This window comes from Loxodonta africana, chromosome 3 (assembly GCF_030014295.1).
Source record: "Loxodonta africana isolate mLoxAfr1 chromosome 3, mLoxAfr1.hap2, whole genome shotgun sequence".
NCBI lineage: Eukaryota > Metazoa > Chordata > Mammalia > Proboscidea > Elephantidae > Loxodonta > Loxodonta africana.
This window is the reverse complement of record NC_087344.1, coordinates 106,005,706-106,015,491: the sequence shown is the minus strand read 5'-3', so window position 1 is coordinate 106,015,491 and position 9,786 is coordinate 106,005,706.

Sequence of the window (9,786 nt, the reverse complement as noted above, 5' to 3'; positions counted from 1 at the left end):
CTCCACCTCCCATCTATATGCCTTTCATCTGGCTGCTCTCTGCAGCAGATGTCCCTGCAAAAAGCACCCTCATAAATCACTGCATCTGCCAGACCAGCCAAACCAATCCTATCATGTAGGCAGCCCACACCTCTGTCACCCCACTGAGTAAATACCAGGAACTGGTCTGATTGGCAACTCTGCAGGCTAGGGCTAGAGCCACAAATCTGAGACTGTTCTCTTGTGCTTTGTTTCCATATGATGTAGGGCACATTATATCCAAGTGAAAATAAAATAAAAACTGAGAATCCAGCACATTTCCCCATGTGAACATCTGTATTATGTCTTCATTTTAAATACAGCGAGGACAGAGTGCTGCAAAACATTTACACCTCCCCCATCTCCATCCCTGGTTACCACTCCAGCCAGAACACCCCTCAGATATATCAGTATTCTAAGAGGTGACACCAAATTGATTATCTGAACCTCTCTCCACTCTCAATTTCATGCTAGAACTCCAAGGCACCAACCTTAATTATCTAAGAAGTCAGATCCTGACCATCACTCAAGCTGCGCACTCTATTCATTAGAGCCTTGGAACGCTGTGGAAGCCAGAATAGTTTGCCAGAGTCCATCTGTAACATTCATACATCCAAGTTATATGTACAAAGGTCATTACACATATCAGGAGACAAAAAGGAAAAGAAGGCCATTATTTGATTTGGCCATTATTTGATTTTGCCCTAATGATTCTTTTAGGTAGGTATTCTGGCTCTTCTTGACAAGCTATGTGAGAGCCAGATACAAAGGTTCTGCAAAAGATATCTGAATGTCATCTAGTTGGAAGGGCAGAATGGTTTCCAAAAAAAAAAAAAAGACACAACAAAGAGGGAAGTGCTGCAGCCAGAAAGTGACATGCGGAAGAAAAACAATGACTACACTAGATCTGAGGCCTAAAAGCTACTGCCTGCAGGTACAGTCTATGAAATAAGATTAGTTTTTACTTTTTTAATTGTTGAAAAAAATCAAAAGAATAATAATATCTCATAACACATGAAAATCAAATTTCAGAGTCCACAAATAAAGTGTTATTAGAATATGGCCACATGCTGTCTGTGGCTGCTTTTGTGCTACAATGGCAGAGCTGAGCGGTTATTGACAGAGGCCTTATGATCCACAAAGCCTAAAGTATTTACCATCTGGCTCTTCACAAAAAATTTTTCCAACCCCTGCTCTAGATGGCTGAAAACACTTGCTTTCTTAGAAATCTACAGCTTACCACCTCTGACATCTCCCTAAATCCTTTGGCAAAATGGTACCCAGTGAGAAGGACATCCGCTGAGCTTATTAAAAGGTCCTCAAGGATCGTAGCAGGGGTCTTAAGGTTTGCAGCAGGTGGGGGTAGGGAGGCCAGTGTCAAGAGAGCATGAAAGCATCATCCAAAGAGAAAGGTCCAGGTCTCTGCCTCTAAAGCTCCTGGCAGATTCTGGTTCCATGACGTCTTGTCATTTTAAAATGTAGGTTCACTGAAAGTAAGCGTCAGAGAACTGGTCCCTGCCCCCTGAGTCATTTCTAAGAATGTAATGAGCAAGTTTTCCCTATGATTCCTAATGTTTAGAAGACAAGAAGCAGTGTCCTATCACTCCCAAGTGTCAGGAACTCACCATCTGCAAAACCTGAGCCAGACTTCACTCACAGAGTAATACAAACTTGTGTCTCCTGGGAGAAAAGCCCTGCTTTCCACTGGACTGTAGTGAGCCATTTGTTCATTTAATTATATTAAGCTTCATTCAAAAAAAAAGATTTGAGGTGAACCCATAGTTATCTGGAAAATAATATACATATTTTTAAGATGCCCACGTACTTTGGACGTGTTATTGCGAGAGACCGGTTCCTGGAGAAGAACATCATGCCTGGTAAAGCAGAGGGTCAGCAAAAAAGAGGAAGACCCTCAACAAGATGGATTGACACAGTGGCTGCAATAGTGGGCTCAAACGTAACAGGACTGGGCAGTGTTTCATTCTGTTGTACACAGACGTCGCTATGAGTGGGAACCAACTCGACAGCACATTAACGATAACAACAATGGCAGATAATTAGCCATTAAAATCACATTGTAGATGAGTACTGATGCTTGTGACAAAAGACTAAATGAAAAATAAGCAGGATAAAAAAATTACGTAAATTAAAATCCCATTTTTGTAAAAAAAATATTTGAGTTTAGAGAAAGGATTCATATTTAAGGAGCCATGGTGGTGCAGTGTTTAAGCGCTCAGTGGCTAACCGGAAGGCTGCAGTTCAAACCCACCAGCTGCTTCATGGGAGAAAGATATGGCAGTCTGCTTCTGTAAAGATTACAGCCTTGGAAACCCTACTGGGAAGTTATACTGTGTCCTATAGGGTTGTTATGAGTCAGAATCAATTCGACAGCAATGGGTTTGGTTTGGTTTATTAACACATTCAATCTTCTCAACCACCCTATAAAAAAAAGCATCACTGCTATCCCAATTTTATACGTGAGGAAACTGAAGCAAAGACAAGTCAGTGACTCACCCAAGGTCTCGCAGTTATTAAGCCAGGATTTGTACCCAGGCAGGCTACCCAGAGTACAGGCTCTTATCCACTACATTTTCAAAATATTTATAGTAATTATATCTACGTGGGAGAATGATGAATAATTTGTATTTTTTGTTTGCACTTTCTAAACTTTTTATAATTATATTCATTAATTTTACAATTAAAAATAAGTTATGTAAAATAAAGACAGCAGTCAAGTGCTACGCTATTCAAGTTCAACAAGTCCTCCCTCAACAGCTGCAGAAGCCTCCCTCCTCTGCGCACAATTCATCATAGTTCACAGTCACACGACAGTTTCTCAGCCCAGCCTGTGAGAGGTAGTCCAATTCTGCCCACAACCTCCAGTAGCCTTGCGCGGCTCTTTAACTCCAAACAGGCTGGGGGCTTGCGAGGAACATCCTTCCACACTTAACTCTTTTTCTAAGACCTGACACCAGCTTCACTGTGGTAGTAACCGTCCTGCCTCCAGTATAAATACTCAAGATAATCTTGCACAAGGAAGAGATGGCAGAAGACTCTTGGCAGCAATCACAGTTCCTAGGACGTCCGCCTTCCTCAGCGGGTCCTCTGGGCCTCCACAAAGACACTTCAACAAATCATCACCTTTATTCCTTCTGGGGAGCCTTTGTTATGCAGTCCTAGTAATTGTGAGTTTTTATTCCGTAGTGTTCAGGATCAGTCTGTTTGAGGCATGACTGATAAACTGAATTTTGGTATTATGTTCTAGTCATATTTATGATCCTTTCACCACTGGGGCATTTTCCTCTATGACTATTTAAATGTCACGATGCTACAAATGTTCTGTTATGGATTCTACAAATTTGATAAGTACAGGATAGAAATATCCAAAACTAAAGGGACCCTACAGAGATACACCATCAACACCTGTCCTAGGAAAATGCTATTCCTTCTCTAAAACACCTGGCTTGGGACAAGGAGCTAGTGTCATCACCACAGAAAACTTCAACATCTTTATTTAGAACAAATTATTCAGCTCTTGGCTTCCCAACAATCTGAGAAATGTATCACATGGGGATATATCTAGCTATATCATCGAAAAATTCAGGTGCTTTGGCTTCCAGAATCAAATACTAATTAAAGTCATTATTCCCCATTCATCCTACTCCAGAGAAGCTTAGAGGAAGGCGGATGGGCTTTGAGGGAAGAGGTCCTAGATTTGACACTTGGATTTTTTACTTAAAAGATGTGTGACCTAGGACAAGCCATTTAACTCCCCTAGGCCTTCACCCCCCACCCCCCAAAACTGGAGCTCATTAAGAACAAAAACTTTCCTACATGCCTCATGGTGTCAACAGGATCAAGTGAGACTATGTATGTCAATGTGATTTTTAAGTAGTGAGGTCTTCTAGAACGATCAAGGGTTTTTATTTTGATTCTTAAAAATTCAGCTCTTATGGTAAATGAGTCCATGGAGTGCCTACCACAGAATGACCAGGACATCAAGTAGAAATAAAAATTTCATAGAAAAATGAAATTAACCAAATAAATCAACCACTCCCACTGTGGGACAACAGATTTGATGTGGAACCAAGCTCCCACAGTTAAAGTATGGGCTTTGAAGTCAGTCAGAACTGGTTTGGATCCCACTTCTGCTACTAGCTGAATATACAGTCTAGAGAAGTTAAGGAACTGATTAATGTCCTGAATTCCTTATCTGTAAGATGGAAATATTAATAGAGTTATCACATAGGGTCGTGGTGAGGATTATGTAAGATAAAATTCTATAAAACACTTAGCATAGTGCCTGGTGTGTTGTAAGTGCTTAATAAGCAATAGCAACCATGTGGCTGTGGCAAATGGAAAGGATAAATCATGAAAAATACTGCCTTCAGCAAAATTAGGCAGCCTCAGCAAAAAAAAAAGTCCATGCTGCTCAGCTACAGAGTTGACATAACCAGAGCAGACTGGGGATAAATGGAATAAGAGCAGACTCTTCCTGAAGCTTCAAGGTGCAGCACTTACAAACTCTTCATTTCCGATAGCTCAGAATCACAAATGTTTAACAGAGGTGAAACTCTTTATAGCTCTGGGGTTTCCCCTTCCCATCTCGCCATCTCGAAGTGACCTAGTACATGGTGTGGGGACCCATTACGACCAATTATGTCACCAGTCCCTGGAGAAGGACATCCTGCTTGATAAAGTAGAGGGTCAGTGAAAAAGACGAAGACCCGCAATGGGATGGACTGACACGGTGCCTGCAACAACGAGCTCAAACATAACAACGACTGTGAGGATGGTGCAGGACCCAGGAGTGTTTCATTCTGTCGTACCTGGGGTCACTATGGATCAGAACCAACTGGACAGCACCTAACAGCAACAACATGTGCTATTTGCAAGACTACTAATATTCAGATTCAAACAGATTCAGTGGTACCATTTTTTGAAATAAACTGAAATGCTTCTGTACTATTTGGCAAGTAACATCAGCTATAAAAACTACAAGTCACTTGATGTTGCACAGCAGCGTCCCTGGACATTCACAGTTTTGGCAGCTGCTGAACAGATGGAGAAGGCAGACGTGTGGGCGTGTGCAGCTTCTACCAGCAGCTCCAGAGGGGCTCAGTACTGGCAGGGGCAGGCCACAAAGCAGGTGGGACCAATGATTCAGGCTTTCTGGGTCGAGGCCATGCAGGAAATACTGGCGTTCAAGTGCATCCCAGTCTGACATGCTAGCGGCACATCCAGCCAGCCTCAGGGTGGAATAAGGTTCCAGGGCCCTTATGACAATCAATTTAATAGGACATTCCTGGAAGGGTCTGATGCCATTCTCTACATCAAACCATGGCTCAGAAATGGGATTATTTAGCTAGTGACAAGAATATCAGACATTTAGCTGTGAAAAAATACCCAAAAATGAATTTTAAAAATTGCAATTAGAATAATTTGTGCTATAAGTTGCATCGCCTAATAAACAGTTATAATATATGTATTTGTGTTCATTTGTTTAGAAAATAAAAACCAAACCCACTGCCATCAAGTCAGCTCTGACTCATAGCGGCCTTGTAAGACAGAGTAGAACTGTCCCATAGGGTTTCCAAGGAGTGGCTGGTGGGTTCCAAATGCTGACCTTCTGATTAACAGCCATAGCCCTTAACCACAGCACCACCAGGGCTCCTACAGAATAAAAGGGGGCTGTATTTTAATTTTTTAATTTATATATTGATTTATAAATTAATTTTTATCATCAGAAACCAAAAAAACCAAACATGTTGCCGTTGAGTCAACTCTGACTCGTGGCAACCCTATCTATGTGTCACAGAGTAGAACTGTACCATAGGGTTTTCTTGGCTGTAATTTTTATGGAAGCAGTTTGCCAGGCCTTTCTCCTATAGAGCCAGAGAAAAGGTCTGAACCTCTAACCTTTAAGTTAGCAGCCGATCACAAACCATGAGCACAATGCAGGGCCCTTTTTATTATCATAACCAAAAAAACCCATTGCAGTCGAGTCAATTCCAACTCAGATCGGCCCCAAAGGACAGAGTGGAACCGCCTCATAAGGCTCCCAAGGAGCAGCTGGTGCATTCCAACTGCCGACCTTTTGGGCAGTAGCCGAGCTCTTAACCACTGTGCCACCAAGGCTCTAGCAGTTATTAAATATTTTATCATCACTCCTAGTATCATAAAACTAGTATGTACTGTATTTCTGTACCCACTTTTAGGACTTCGATTACAAGAGCACCAGGTTACGAGTCAGAAGCCCCAGATCTTTCTTTCCCTAGGTGTGTGGCCTTGGGAGATCCACAAACTCAGGGTCTCAAAGATTGCAAGAAGAAGAGGAATAAATTGGACAATTCCCTAAGTCCCCGCCAGCCATAAACTTCCTTGACACTATCGTTGTTGTGAAAAGGCCATCTATTAAATACATGCCCTATGCTAGGCACTCTGCCAAACTGTGTCCACAAAAGACGAAATTGAACCCTCACACTAGGCACAGTGGCAGGTGAGAACCACACAGAGGAAACAGGCCTGGTGCAGTAAAGAGTCTTGGCAGAATGGAGATCTGAACCTAGGTCTGGCTGGATCCAATGCCTCAGCTTTTACGTGCCTCCCTGTCCTGCCTTCCTTCATGAGGGACTTTGTCTCTCATGCTCCCATTCTCCCATCTCACTTTGTACCCCCACCCTAGGATTCAGAGCAGTCTGACTTGTATTAGAATTATTTGTTCTGCCCTCCTCAACCCCAGAGACTCTGGGTCTTCAATTACGGGGACCATGTTTTATCCTTCTTCACACCCCCTAAAGTCTTAGCACAGTACCTGGCAGGGGCAGATTAACCAGTAAGCACAGTATGCACCAACTTGCACTGAGCAAGGTATGCAAGGTCTTAATTCTATTTACTTGCTCATCTGTGGTGAGCAACTTCACATGGGTTTCACCACATCATTGACGTGGTGAGGGACAGGTGAAATTATGCACTGCACATTGGTGGGAAAGCACAATTGGGCGCGTGCGTGCTTTGTTTACCGGGTAATCAAGCCCTGGCTCTTGGTACAAGGTAAGCACTCAATAAATGTGAAACGGGGCTACTGTAGAATGCAAGCATCAGAGGAAAGATCCAGGGTGGCGTGGAAGACCAAACAGATCAACCCTGGCAGAGACCTAGTCTTTACCTGACTGCAGACATCAAATCTGACCAGATGCCTTCACTGACTCAATGCTCTTCTCAGAAATTCTGACTGCAGCACTGTATATACTAGCACCCACTGAGCATGCTTGCTTTAGTACGAGAGATGAGGATTTCATGAAACTCAACAACAGCTTTATTGTACAAAAGACTAATACTTGATGAGAAGATAAGGGAGCAAGTTTTATCTTCAGACAGATTGTTGTTGCTAGTTGTGGTCAAGTGGGCTCCTACTCAGAATGACCTCGTGTATCAGAAGGAAATGCTGGCCAGATCAGACAAGCTAATTAAGTAACAAACGCTAGTTCCTCTTTCCCAAAAGGATCAAAGATATAAAAAATAACAATAAGAGTAGAAAGAATGAGAAATGCTGTCAACATGAAAACCACACTGATACCAAAGCTGACTCTGTGTATAATAAACACAATGCACAGTGGACATTAACAGGCTGCTGGTATGAGGGAAATTCCAGCTAAATTCCAGTTAAATGGACATAACACATTTTGTTCCTTTGTGAATCACTGGAATCAGGCTACAGTTGCCAATCCAAATCCTGCCCAATAAACTGTAATATAAGATTATGACATGGATATTGTTTAATTTAATTCAACAAATGTATTGAGTACTTACAGTGTGCCAGGGAAACAGATATATAAAAGATCTCTACTCTCTAATACCTGGGACAAATAAAGAGGTTCAGCATTATTAAACAATAATGATCAAATCTATTTAGCCAGATCAGAACCCCCAATGGAAATCTGAAGAAACAGAAGAGGTTCTGCCTGCCCGCCACATGGCCTCTCAACCCCAGGAAGTGAGGGACCATCAACATTTTTTTCTCCCTTCTCTAACCAAAAGATTAGGGTTTAAATTGCATCTCCCTCTTAATTACCAGTCCTGTTGCCTGGAACAGAGAAAATGTCTCCATTGTTATCTGACCCTGTCCATGATGGAGGATGGAGACAGCAGAGGACTGGTGGCCTGCTTAAAGAGCCCTGCAGGGAAAAAAATTAGGTGAAAACCTCTTTTCAACATTTTAGAGAGGAGAGAGAAGAAGAAAGACAATAGAGACCGCAAAGGGTGTCGGAGAGCACTCCATCAAGCCTCCCAAATAACTGCTACATTCACATACAATCTTAGAAAAACAATGTGCTTGTTATGCAAATACAGGTGTAACTGGAGTTCCCAACCTCCTCCCTTTCCAGCAAGGATGCCTTTTCTTAGCAAGTCTGAGACAGAAACCCTGGAGCTGCCACTGCAAGCCGACTTCTGAGAGAAAGATCCAATTACTGCCCTCCAGAGGAGCAGCATCTGTCATGGATGGATGCTGTTTGTCATTTACAAGATCAGGGTAGATATATATATATATATATATATATATATATATATATACTCTGTGCTACATACCACACATACACTATACACACACACACCAAAGTAGCCTAACTACATGGTAGGCACTATGCTAACCCAAAAACCCAGTGTTGTCGAGTCGATTTCGACTCATAGCGACCCTATAGGACAGAGTGGAACTGCCCCATAGAGTTTCCAAGGAGCGCCTGGTGGATTTGAACTGCCGACTCTTTGGTTTGCAGCTATAGCAGCATGCTAGGGATATAAATTATCTCACACACAATTAACCTGAAATATATTTTTGCTCTAAGTTTTCAGATAAGGAAATGGCATCTCAGAGAGTCAGATTCATTCACCCAAAGTTAAATACCCAGGATATATAAACATCTGTCGGATGTGAAGACCCACATACAGCCACAGAGGTGGATGTCCTCCCCTGGACTAAGAGAGGAAATAGCCCAGGCTCACAACACTCTAATACTAAATAGGATGTTAGGAACGTATTCTCAGGTCTCAAGTGGAGACACCAGGAAAATAAAATCCAGCAAGCAGAAATGACTTGCCCCAAGTCGTTGCACTGATTGACTCTTTTCTAAGAATCAGGTTTATTGAGGTATAATCGACATACAATAAGCTGCACATATTTAAAATGTAAACATTTGATAAGTTTTGATATGTGTGTATATATATGCACACATACGCATACCTATGAAGGAGCCCTGGTGGCACAGTGGTAAAGTGCTTGGCTGCTAACCAAAAGGTCACCTGTTCAAACCTACCACCTGCTTTGCAGGAAGAAGATGTGGCAGTCTGCTTCCATAAAGATTACAGCCTTGGAAACCCCGTGAAGCAGTTCTACTCTGTCCTACAGGGTAACTATGAGTCGGAATGGACTCGACAGCATATATCATACACATGATTAATCCACACAGTGTATCTGATCAATGATTCTGTTGTAGAGCAATTTTGTGCATTATCTGTACACAAAGATGGCAAAAACACAGAGTGCAACTCAGCACTGTGGCAAATACACATGTACCGCAGTCAAAGAGATCTCAGACTAGGAAATACTTCAGAAGAGTTCTCTACTCTTCATTAATTCTAAAATGCCTGGACTTCCTGGAAAGTCAGACCCCTTCTGACAGTCCCTCACAAAGTAAGGGCTGTTGAATGGTTTATATCAATATTTCTCAAACACAATCCACCAGCTATCACCTTCAGAATCATCTGAGA